At 40.7% G+C, this 13,619-nt stretch overlaps 1 protein-coding gene across 9 annotated transcripts in view; it reads left to right on the top strand.

Annotated features, from left to right (window-relative positions):
* LOC138681586 (uncharacterized) overlaps nucleotides 1–13,619 on the top strand; it is a 1,359,044-nt gene that overhangs the window by 556,822 nt on the left and 788,603 nt on the right. For all 9 annotated transcript variants that reach the window (XR_011321937.1, XR_011321933.1, XR_011321935.1 and 6 more), the window contains one exon: nucleotides 7,462–7,559. The gene's annotated coding sequence lies outside the window, so the exon portion shown is untranslated. The remainder of the gene's footprint in view (nucleotides 1–7,461; nucleotides 7,560–13,619) is intronic.

Below are 13,619 nucleotides of genomic sequence, written 5' to 3'. Positions count from 1 at the left end.
GGTTTAAAATTCCTGATAAATATATATTTATATAATATAGGAAAATTATATCAGAAAGATTTGTAACTGTTCCATGCTGACGACACACTTCTACAGGGGATGTTCATGCCCCTAGTGACAACACCCACTAAAGTTATCTAACTCATTAGGTGCCAAATACTTTGATTGTTAATATCTCCTCTATGGAGATGTGAAATTAAATACAAACCCAAATATTTTATTCCGCTCTGCAGCCACTATTACACCCTGTGTCCAGGTCAAGTTTTAAAATTTGGTGAAAGGTTCTCAGGAACTTTTCATAAAATATAATTCAACTTTCCCTCTTCTACCATCACCAGTCTGGGGCCAAAAATGCGTTCTTTTGGCCTTTGTGTGCCCAGAAAACTGTTCTGTCACATACAAAATTGCTTTTTTTTTTACAATTAGTCCCTATAGTGGACGGATGCCTTGGCATCCATTCTGATTGTAGCTACTATCAGCATATACCCCTGGAGAATATGACACATGCGGTAAATTGAAAATAGAGTAAACTATGCCTGTGCCAATATATCTACACTTAAAGGGGTTTTCCAGCCTCTAGATAAATTGTGCAGTTTGTTGCAAAAGAAACTGCATTTTACTCACCCTCCTCGGGTCCAGCATTGAGTTTCTGCCACGGCCCTAGTCTCTGCTGTTTGTCTGCAGCGCTGACGTCAATCAATGAGCTCAGTGGCTCAATACCATCTACACTGGCAGAGCCACTGAGCTTTGTGGTTCTCTGCAGCTCTTTTGAGGTGACATCAGTGCTGCAGACAAACAACCAAGACTGAGGCAGTGGCGGAGCCTCAGTGCTTGACCCAGCGAGGGTGAGTAAAGAACACTTGTTTTGTGTATTTTTTTTTCTTTTTTACTACACACTTTACCTGGAAATACAACTTTTATGAAACTGGAAAATCGTTGAACATTCTAGGCTCCTACCATGTTCTGCTGAAATAGAAAGCTAAATAAAATCTGCATGTTTCACGCAGATCACATTCATCTGCCCCTTCCTCCGCTGCTCTCACCACACATTTGTGCAAAGCATCAGAGAGAACCATATAGACATTTGTTATTTTACAAGCTACATAGTTTTCTACCTGGCAGATAAGGCCATGGTCACACGTTCAGTATTTAGTCAGTATTTTCTAACTGGCAGATAAGGCTATGGTCACACATTCAGTATTTAGTCAGTATTTTCTACCTGGCAGATAAGGCCACGGTCACACGTTCAGTATTTAGTCAGTATTTTCTAACTGGCAGATAAGGCTATGGTTACACATTCAGTATTTAGTCAGTATTTTCTACCTGGCAGATAAGGCCAAGGTCACACATTCAGTATTTAGTCAGTATTTTCTACCTGGCAGATAAGGCCACATTCACACGTTCAGTATTTAGTCAGTATATTCTACTTGGTCACATGTTCATGGTAACACAAAACCCATAATTTAATAAATAAAGACACAGACAACAATTATGGATAAATAATGACCGTGGTGTTTTATTCAGGGTAACCATATAATTACAATGCAATGACTGAATAATCTCATAACCGTTTACCAGAAAAATGTTACCATACCAAACTAATCCACCCAAATAAATTGGGCGATTTTCCCTTGAATATAACACACGACATCCAGTTACAATAATGGAGGGCGGGCGGGATCTTCTTTTCTTCAAATGCGACTGAGGTAAACTGCGCCACTTAAGGCTATTTATAGTGTTGTGAATTCTGCTCTTGGGTTCCCTCCAGTGGTTGTTGGTGGGAATGCAGTTGTCTCTGACTCGCAGTCCTGGCCAGGTGTATCGGATAATTACAATTCTGACTGGGATATTTAGGTGTGCAGGATCCTTTAGCCCTTGCCAGTTGTCAATGTTTCTTTAGAAGTGTTGGATCTCTGCCTGGCCTCTCCTGCTTATCTGCCAGTTCAGCAAAGATAAGTGTCTGTTTCTTTTCCTGTGGCACACATGCAGTGTGCTTATTTTCAGTACTGTTTGTTTGTTTTTCTTTTGTCCAGATTAGACTGTGTCTGTGTTTTCTCTGTCTGGTTGGTTTCACTGGAGTTGCAGATATACGCTCCTACATCTTTAGTTAGATGTAGGAAGTTTTTTGTATATTCTACTGTGGATTTTTTGAAGGGTTGTAATACTGACCGCACAGAACTCTGTCCTATTCTGTCCTATCTAGCTAGAGTGGCCTCCTGTGCTAAATCCTGTTTTTTCTGCCTGTGTATGTTTTTTCCTCTCCGACTCGTCGCCAATATTTGTGGGGGGCTGTCTATCCTTTGAGGATTTTCTCTGAGGCAAGATAGTATTCCGATTTCCATCTTTAGGGGTATTTAGTCCTCCGGCTGTGACAAGGTGTCTAGGTGTGTTAGGTACACTCCACGGCTACTTCTAGTTGCCGTGTTAAGTTCAGGGTTGCGGTCAGTATAGTGGCCACTTTCTCCAGTGAAAGTTCTCATGCAGCTCCAAGGTCACCGGATCATAACATATAGCCAATAACTTCCCGGTCTTATATGAATAGACCAATCAAATTCTGAGAAAAAGGCGCGATAAAAACCTGGCCAAAACCAGCCAGAAAAAACTCCAGCTCGTGATACCACAGCTTTACGCCGAAAATAATAAACCAAATATGAAAAAGAGTGGTATTCACCTGCGCTGTCTACAAAAGCGAACAATAAAATGAAAAATAGATGAATAAATGAATAAGAGAGCACTTACTTAATGAGTAATCATTGGTTATGCAGTGGATGTTGCAATGGGTCCTTAAAGTACTACCAGAATCTTAGGGGAATGAGGAGAGAAAAAAAAAAAAAAAAAGGGGGTAAATGTTTGAATTGGTGAATATAGTGAGACTAAATAGATTTATAATATATACTCACTCAGATATTAAATGGAAATGTGCAATGAAGAGACGTGATCCCTGTGTATCTGCAATTGATGCGGGTATTGTGATGACCACGGTTGCTCAATCTTCAGAGGTTTATAGTAGATGCCCCTTTTTTTTTTTTCTCTCCTCATTCCCCTAAGATTCTGGTAGTACTTTAAGGACCCATTGCAACATCCACTGCATAACCAATGATTACTCATTAAGTAAGTGCTCTCTTATTCATTTATTCATCTATTTTTCATTTTATTGTTCGCTTTTGTAGACAGCGCAGGTGAATACCACTCTTTTTCATTTTATATACTTTACAGGTCTACACAGAACCTGTCACAATCACCAGCAGCACGCTACATTCAGCAATTTTGTTTCCCCACTAGTGACTATCAGGAGCGCCAGTGCTTTTTACTTTCTTTTTTAATAAACCAAATATGGTCACAACCAGCACCTTATTAAACTTCCATAAACCAGAACATTAAACAAATTGATTAGCAAAATTAGGGTCCATGTTCCCATGAGACCCCCCTACATTCGATTCGGGGGAGGGCTGCCAGTATTTAGTCAGTATTTTCTACCTGGTAGATAAGGCCAAGGTCACACATTCAGTATTTAGTCAGTATTTTCTACCTGGCAGATAAGGCCAAGGTCACACATTCAGTATTTAGTCAGTATTTTCTACCTGGCAGATAAGGCCATGGTCACACATTCAGTATTTAGTCAGTATTTTCTACCTGGCAGATAAGGCCACGGTCACACGTTCAGTATTTAGTCAGTGTAATCTACTTGACAGATATGGCCACGGTCACACGTTCAGTATTTAGTCAGTATTTTCTACCTGGCAGATAAGGCCACGGTCACATGTTCAGTATTTAGGCAGTATTTTCTACCTGGCAGATAAGGCCACGGTCACACGTTCAGTATTTAGTCAGTGTAATCTACTTGACAGATATGGCCACGGTCACACGTTCAGTATTTACTCAGTATTTTCTACCTGGCAGATAAGGCCACATTCACACATTCAGTATTTAGTCAGTATTTTCTACCTGGTAGATAAGGCCACAGTCACACATTCAGTATTTAGTCAGTATTTTCTACCTAGCAGATAAAGCCATGGTCACACATTCAGTATTTAGCCAGTATTTTCTACCTGGCAGATAAGGCCACAGTCACACGTTCAGTATTCTGAATGTGTGAACGTGGCCTTAGGGACAGTTTGTAGTTCATGGTTTATATAATGTACATTTTATTTCATATCATTTCACTATTAAAAATCACCAATCTATTCTTGTCACATTACGCTGTTCTCAGAAATGGCTATTTACTTGCAACACTACAAAATGAAAACCATTCTTTTGTCACTGAGATCCATAGTCTTCAGCATTGCAAAAACACAGAGGAATGGATTACATTTCCACATGATACAAATTGTTACTAGTGCATCCAAAATACATGATCTGATATAGGTTGTAGCTATAGAAAATGGGCCAAGCGCACCGATTAATAATTAATTCAGTGTAGTAGATAAAACAATACTAATAATTAATTGGACACAAAATTACCATTAAAAACATTAAAAGAAATGCATGCCAGCTTAAATCTAAGGGGAAAAAAATCACTTTATAGAATGGCAAACCCCCTAGTATAGAAAATACAGAATATTACATACCAAATACCGTGCCAAAGTACAAAAACAATCTGTGCAAAGGAGGAGGGTCCAAGATAGTAAGTGTTCAAAGGTATGCCAATAAATAATACAACTAAAGATGCATAAATATGGAAATATATAATATCCAAGTGAATACTACAAAAAAAAGAAATCTAAAAGGAGAAACAGAGAGTATGAAGTCATTTCAGTATTAACAGCAGTAAATCAGCTTAACGATCATAAATCATTGTGGTAAAGCCTACCTACACAGTCTACATACAATATAGCATCAGGTCTAATGCCTAGTTTTGATGACTTATATCAATTTTTGTGATGTAGTCAAAATAGGAAGGCTCATGTGAAATACTGGGGGAACCATGGTAAGGAGCAGTAGTTTGAGGAAGGAGCAGAGTCCATGAACAGTTAATTCTTCATATTAATCTGCTATCACATGGACCATACTGTCACCCATGAGAGTGCTTACCAGAAAACAGAGAGAATAAAATCAGTTAGTATTTGGAGATCTGTAAAAAACTAGTGGATTTCATGAAAAATAGCAAAGTACATTTATTGAGGAAGATGATATACAGATGGCACCATCCGTCTGTAGTACAGTAGGAAGCGCAGAGCTGGAGTGGCACCTGTACACTCGGGTGAGTCAGTCGTGTATCAGCTGATGCAATCGTTCACAACTCACTTGTCCTTTTATGACATGTATACGCCATACTTCTGTGCAGGAAATCCCCAGAGCGGAGCTGCAGTGGCAATAATGACTGCTTTTACTGAAAACTGATCTCATCTCTCACAACAGATGTTGAGATTTTCTTTCTCATAGTGATGAAATTGCATCACATGTTTGGGGAACTTTGCAATTTTTTTTTACGTCCGTGATTCTTTTTGATCACACAGAACAGGTCTCTCTACTTGATAGGAGATCACTCAACGTCTAAAAACTGATTTTTTTGGAAGCTGAAGAAATGCCTACAGATTTTTATGACTAGTTATCATCATTTTACAGTTTGCAATGAATGCAGCTGATGTCTTCATATCAAAGGCCTAATATGAAAAACAGAGGTTAGAAATGACTGTTTTTAAAAACATGGATTTAATTAAATAACATACAGGGCTGGTTAGGCAGGGAATGTAGTAATACATAGGTGAATAGTGCTGGGTTGGAGGACATGGTAGGACCTGATGGGTTCGCCTTTAAGGCTGCTACTTTATAATGCATTTTATTATCTAAGAGAATTGCAAAAAAACCTCTGCATTGGATTATCGACATGTTGTGAGCTAGAAAATCATCAGCAAGCCCTATCTATCATCATACATGGATGAGGCCTTGGACTGTGCTCCCAGATGGTCAGATTTGCAATGTAATGGGTAAAGAGTTGACCAAAAAAATGTGTTCTTCCCTCATTCGATGTTCAGTCCAGTAATCCTTGGCAGCTGAACCAGGACAGTCTTCCCTTCTCCGGCTGGCATCCTTAGTGACTCTTGCACTTACTAGGCCCAGTATGATGCTTTTTTCTCGTCTAAATGGGTGACATCAGCGGCTATCTCCTTAAGAGAATATGTTAGGCCTATGTGTCTGTATATTGGTGGGCACAATAGCCTATGGGTGACAGATGAGACTCTATGGCATTTATCATAGGCACTAGTCACCAAAAGGTTATCGTGATATCTGGCTTCTTGAGCCAAGCTTGAAAGGTGTAGTCAACGACACAATTCTATACTTTATTTAGATGCAGACAGGGATGTGTACAAGCCCTACGTGCAGATTTATCTTGGACTTTGGTGTGGATGTCTAGGTTGTTTAAACAAAGTGATATTTACACAATGTGTCAATCCAAGACCTAAGGGTACCATCACACTATACGATTTACCAACGATCACGACCAGCGATACGACCTGGCCGTGATCGTTGGTAAGTCGTAGTGTGGTCGCTGGAGAGCTGTCACACAGGCAGCTCTCCAGCGACCAACGATGCTGAGGTCCCCGGGTAACCAGGATAAACATTGGGTTACTAAGCGCAGGACCGCGCTTAGTAATCCGATGTTTACCCTGGTTACCAGCGTAAAAAAAAACAAACAGTACATACTTACATTCCAGTGTCTGTCCCTTGCCGTCTGCTTTCCGCACTCACTGACTGCCGGCCGTAAAGTGAAAGCACAGCACAGCGGTGACAGCTGTGCTCTGCTTTCACTTTACGGCCGGCAGTCAGTGAGTGCGGGAAGCAGACGGCAAGGGACCTGACGGACACCGGAATGTAAGTATGTACTGTTTTTTTTTTTTTTACATTTACGCTGGTAACCAGGGTAAACATCGGGTTACTAAGCGCGGCCCTGCACTTAGTAACCCGATGTTTACCCTGGTTACAAGCGAACGCATCGCTAGATCAGTGTCACACACACCGATCTAGCGATGACAGCGGGAGATCCAGCGACGAAAGAATGTTCCAAACGATCTGCTACGACGTACGATTCTCAGCAGGATCCCTGATCGCTGCTGCGTGTCAGACACAGCGATATCGTATGGATATCACTGGAACGTCACGAATCGTACCATCGTAGCGATCAAAATGGCACTGTGTGACGGTACCCTAAGAGCTCATACAATGAGGGAAGGGTGTAGAGGGGCACCCAGTCACTACGGCTCTGTACTTTGGTGCACTAGGCAGAACTATTTTACTTTTGGATTATTAGTTCATATGAAAATCGATAAACATGAACTCGCTACGCAGAAAATCGGCATAGGAAGGTACTGTACAGTAGGGCCCATAGAAGTCTTTGCTTTCCATATTGCTTATGAGAGACCTATGAATATATTTATATGTCTTTTTAACATTTGTTTTATCAGATTTTCTATATATTTTCTCTAAGATGCATCTTTTTTTAATTATTACTTTCTTTTCTAGGTTCTATGAAATGATGTTACCGAAAAAAGGCCTAAAAGAACACCTCAGTGTAAGGGCTAACAGAAAACATGGCAGTTCTTTAGGATGTTATTTATGAGGTAGGCACATTTGTTTCATGTTTTGTTAGATTTCACAATCTCTTATTAATGTTATATGAAAGTCATATGCTATTTGCTATGCTGACCATGGAGAACTACAGCCCTTACAGCCCAAATTTCTTCCAGTCTAAACAATTTGATGACTAGATGGACAATGATGGGTCAGAATTATCAAAATTTCTAATTTTCAAAACACATTTGTACGCAGATCATGTCTTTGGGGAGAAACCTAAAGGGAATCTTTCAGTAGGATTAACCCTCGTAAGCCGTCCATATGGGCATGCAGGTCATAGGAAGCTGGATAATATGATACCTTAATAGCTGCGATCTGATCTGCAGCTTATTCCAGAGAAATCCTTATGTTGTGTGGCTCTATCACCGTTTATTTTTCACTATTAGATTTGTTATTTTTACAGTCTGCTTTCTTTTCTTCCACTTTGCCCTCTTCCTCCTCCTAATGTTTTATCCAGCTATTGTTCTGCTACTTTCCTCCTTCAGCTCTGTCCTTCTACAAATCCCCCCTCCTCCAATGTATCTTCTACCAATTGTGTTGTTTTCTCTCTGTTTTCTGACTTCTTACCACTGAAACTGAAAAATGGCTGCCCTGGCACAGTGACACACATGTGAAGACCTGCCAAACTTTATAACCAGTACCTCATTGTTGATACTTTTTTTTAACTTTTTGTTGATTTTGCAGTGTAGAAATTATGCTACATCATACTTCACTCCCTATTTTCTAAATCATGCACCTGATTGATTACCATGAGTACTAACAAAATTCTAGAACTTAGTTAAATAAAATTACATTATAAATATACATACCTACTACTGTGAACAATTGGTTTTCTTTTTATTGTGACGCAAACAACAAATAGTACATACATTTGAAAACTTCAGTGTGCATAAATATTCACCTTGCTTAAGTCAGTACTTTGTAGAGTTTCTTTTTGTGGCAATTACAGCTGTAAGTAGCTTTAGATAAGTCTCTATGAGCTTTCCACATCTTGGCACTGGGATTTTTGCCCATTCCTCAAGGCAAAACTGGTCCAGCTCCTTCATATTAGATGGTTTCCTCTGGTGAACAGAAATCTTAAAGTCTGACCACAAATTCTCAATTGGATTAAAGTCTGGGCTTTGACTCGGCCACTCCAAAACATTTACATGTTTCACCTTAAACCACTCAAGTGTTGCTTTAGCAGTATGCTTTGGGTCATTGTCTAGTTGAAAAGTGAAGTCTCAAATCACTGGCAAACTGAAACAGGTTTTGCTTAAGATTATCCCTGCATTTCGCACCATTCACCTTCCCGTTAGCTTGAACCATGTTCCCAGTCCCTGCTGCCGGAAAATATCCACCACAGCATTATGCTACCACCACATTTCACTGTGGAGATGGTGTTCTTGAGGTAAAGAGGTGTGGTGGTGTGTCACCAGACATAGTGTTTACCTTGGTGGCCAAAAAATTCAATTATGATCTCATTTGACCACAGCATCTTTCTCCATACATTTGGAGGGTCTCCCACATGTCTTTTGGCAAGCTCAAAATGAACCTTACAATTTCTCTGTGTAAGTAAAGGCTGTTTTTCTGCCCACTCTTCCATAAAGGCAACCTTTATGGAGTGTACAGCTTGTGATCGTTTGGGAAGATACTCCAGTCTCTGCATGAGAACTCTGCAGCTCCTTTTAGGGTTACTTAGGTCTCTGTTCTGCCTCTCTGATTAATGCTTCCCTTGCCCGGGCTGAGAGTTTTGATGGGTAACCTTCTCTTGGCAGGTTTGTTATGGCACCATGTTCTTTCCATTTGATGATAATGGATTTGATGGTGTTCCAGGGGATCGTCACAGATTAGCATATTTTTTTATGACCCAACCCTGACTTGTACGTCTCAACAACTTTGTCCCTGACCCGTTTGGAGATCTCCTTGGTCCTTATGGTTAGTGGTGCCTCTTGTTTAATGGTGCTGCAGCATCCGTGGCCTTTCAGAAAAGGTGTGTACATTCTGACAGATCATGTGACACTTAGATTGTACACAGGTTGGCCTCCTTTCACTAAACATTAGACTTATGAATATAATTGCTTGCACCAGCAAGGGGCGTCATAGCAAAATGGGTGAATACATATGTACATGCCAATTTTTAGTTATTTGATCTCATAAATTTAATTTATTCCTATACTTTTCTCACTTCACCAACCTAGACTTATGCATCACACACAAAACGGATTAAAAAAATATTTAAACACAGGTTGTAATGTAATAAAATAGGTAAAAACCAAGGGGCTGAATACTTTTGCAAGCCACTGTACGTATGCTTCAATAGCTCTATTCAGAGATTTCTTCCTAGATGTTGTGAGCAGCTACCAGGATGCAGTAATGGTCAGAGGCAGAACAGGGGTTAACAGGGGGATTTAATGAAACGGCATTACTCCGCGCAGGGAGAAGGTAAACGAGGGGGGTAATGATAATAAAACTGTGCCTGGTGGATGTAGGTATAGCAGGGGCAATGAAGGGTTGAGGAAAATACAAAGGTATCAAACTTATCAGTCCGGCGGTGTTGAGGATCAGTCTCTGTGAAGATAGTGGTGGCGTTCCGGCCTGAACGCTTGAAGAATCCAGCGGCATCCTGGTCTGAGATGAGTCCTGGGTTCCGGTGTCATCGGGGTCCTGAAATGTCCTTTTGCAGGTCCTGATTCCACGATGAGTCATGCTGGAGAGAGGACAGTCCTTTCTTTTTAGGCATTGGCACAACGCTAATACAGGCGGGAGAGTATATGTTCAACGGCCGCACTCGGTTCACGGCTGGGATGTCGAGTCTCTAACTGCACCCCCTGTGGTCTGGCCATGGGGAGGGCTCACTCATGCTCAGTGACACTATGGGAGTGAATATCAGGGATCTCAGGAGACATCTCTTCCTTACAGTCTCCGGTAAGTCTCCGTTGGCCTTTCTGACTTGAGCCTTCTTTGTCCTGACTGTACAGTGCGGGAGGGCTCTCACTCTGCCTCCGCACACTGCGGATTACCGCCGAGTTCCTGTTCCTGTGCACTGTCCCCTTCTTATACCCTTCACGCCCCCATATCTCAAGTTCAAAGGTCTGTCTGGTGCACTAAACTCTCCCCCCTGCAACTTGGGTGACAGCATTGATGGTTGCGGACTCGTCCCGGACAAGGCATGCCGAGGCTGGCTCTCCTCCTTACAATATCAACATATGTGGCATAAAAAATATCTTTTTTACCCATCCAATAAGTTCACAGTTCTTCATATTTTTTATTGAGTGTATACTTCAATGAAAATAGAATATAGTATAGACTCACTCTTAAAAGGGTTTTCCCATCTTATTATGTGATGGCATATTGCCATGATATGATGTTACTTTGTGATCACGGGGCTGAACTCTATAACCCACATTCTAGAGAGATGTTATTACATTATGAGAAGAGAAAAGCCTCTTACACTCCACAAATGACATCAACACAATTTTTTTTCTTTATGTATTCAATAGTTGTAAAACAGAAAAACAATGATGTCTTTGGTTTTGGCAATCATTGCACTTCAAATCTCTGCAAATTTACTAATGGATACATTCTGACTAAAATGTAGAGAACAATATTAGTGATAAATGACAGGTTGATCTAATCACTGGTATACTTTAATCTGTCCTTTAGTTTCATGGTGTATTGATGTTAAAAAAGCACAAAAGAATCATCAAGATCAACTTACTAATATTGGTAGATGTGATTTGTCCCACAGAAAGCCTGAACATGACTCTGATCTACAAATTTTCCCGATGAAAGAAGGAGAATGAGATGGGTGATCTTATACCGAATCCTCACTTGTGCGTCACAAGTTCCCCACAATGGTTCTGGAATATTGCTTGCCCCCTCAATGACCGCCAATACGTCTTTTTACTGACTTGAGATATTTGAGAATAGCATCCCCATACAGGTGACAATCCAGCAGCTGTCGGCTGTACACTATAGCTGACAACTTGCTGCATCAGCCACGATCAGTGTTTGCACCGTCCAACTCTGTTTAACCCCTTAGATGCTGCTGTCAATAGTGACTACATCATATACATGGTTAAAAGAGTGTGGGGGCTTCCTCTTTATTCCCATCGGCACCCTGAGATCATGATTGTGTGGTCCTGATGTTTGCCATGGCAGTTCACCACTCAATAACGGCCTTAGAGTCTGCTGGCTACAGTAACATATTCAAAAGTTAGCGACATTTAGATGATAAAAATACACTTTTTCATTCCTGTCATGTCACTTTGTATTACCGTATTTTTCGGACTATAAGACGCACCGGACTATAAGGCGCACCCAGGTTTTAGAGGTGGAAAATAGGGAAAAAAATATTTGAAGCTAAAAAATGTGGTAAAATATTTAATAACATAAATGACATACTATTATATGTGGCGTTATTATATATAATAGTATGTTATTATGTTGGAAGCTGTGGGACCAGTGCGGTGTCTGTAAAGCACTATATGAAGATGCTGGAGGGTGAGTATAAGAATGGGGGCACAGGGCTTATATTTAAAGCACCACTCCAGCACTGCAAAATAACACTGGAGTGCTGCTTTAAAATCCCATGGGAGAACTAAAACTCCCAGCATGTCCTGCAGATCCTATGACATGCTGGGAGTTATAGTTCACCAAAGGAGTGGCAGAGTGCTTTATTGTGTTTTGTAAAGACTAACCTCTTAAATGTGGCAGCCAGCCACACTGTGGTGAGGTTAAAGCTGGAGCATCCCATGACTGCTTTCCTTTCCACAGCACAGGTTATGAGGAAGCTGCAGATTCCAGTGGAGACTGGAGAGCCTGAAGGACCTGTGATGATGTCAGGAAGAGGGAGGGCTCTGAGCTGCCATGTGATGCTCCAGCCTGCCCACTCCTGACATCATCACAGGTCCTCCTGCACAGAACTCAGCGTCCAGCCCAGGCATGGCAGGCAGGTATGCAGCCATCTCCTCTCTCCTCTGGCCCCTGCTGCTGCCTCCTCTCCCCCGGACACACAGACCTGCCCAGCTGCTGCAGGAATCAGCGCTGGAGAAGCCATGTGTGTCCCTGCTTAAGCATTTGCTGCTCCTGGCTCACCGCTCAGCTGATAGGTGGGCGGGGAGCCGCTAATGAATATTCACTGCACTTAATCATCGGGAGCACATGGTTTCTCTAGCACTGATTCTGGGCAGCAGGGACATCCTGAAGTTGGATAACAGTGCAATCCCACTCACTGCTGCCCCCCTCCCCACATGCTACATCCGTACCATAAGACGCACCCACACCCTCCTCCCAAATTTGGAGGAAAAAAAGTGCGTCTTATGGTCGGAAAAATACGGTAATTCCTAATAATCACCTGAAGGATTAATAAACTACCTGACAGAGGTTTTAAATATGTCAGGGGGTGCTGTTTTTAAAATGGTATCACTTTTGTTTTTTTTTCAATATATAGGACCCCTAAAGTCACTTCAAACCTGGATAGGTCCCTAAAAAAAGAAATTTTGTAAATTTCCTTAAAAAAAAATGATAAATGACTGCTACATTTTTAAACCTACTGAAATGCTAACAAAATAAAATAAAATTTTACAAATGGTTCTGATGTAAAGCAGACATGTGGGAAATGTTATTTATTAATGCTTTTGTGTGGTATGACTATCTGGATTAAAGGGATAATCATTCAAAGTTTGAAAATTGCTAATTTTTTTACATTTTTGTCAAATTACTGATATTTGTTATAAAAAGCACAAAACATATCAACCTAAATTTACCATTATCATAAAGTATATTGTGCCACGAAAATATAGTCTCAAAATCACTGGAATTTGTTGAAATATTCCAGAGTTATTACCACATAAAGTGACACTGGTCAGATTTTAAAAATTTGGCTCACCACTAAGGGGTTAATTCTATTTTAATACTTTTGGTCACCATTATTATCATATCCCTTAACAGTAAATAACACAGGTTACTCACACAAAGAAAATGATGAGTTGTAAAGTGAGTGGAATTTTGGTCTCAGAGCCATCAGCTGTTACTTGTTGGGAAACCTGGAAACAAGTGTTCAG

Source organism: Ranitomeya imitator, chromosome 5 (genome assembly GCF_032444005.1).
Source record: "Ranitomeya imitator isolate aRanImi1 chromosome 5, aRanImi1.pri, whole genome shotgun sequence".
Classification (NCBI taxonomy): Eukaryota; Metazoa; Chordata; class Amphibia; order Anura; family Dendrobatidae; genus Ranitomeya; species Ranitomeya imitator.
Note: the sequence above shows the minus strand (reverse complement) of the source record. Positions and strands in the feature narration are given on the sequence as shown.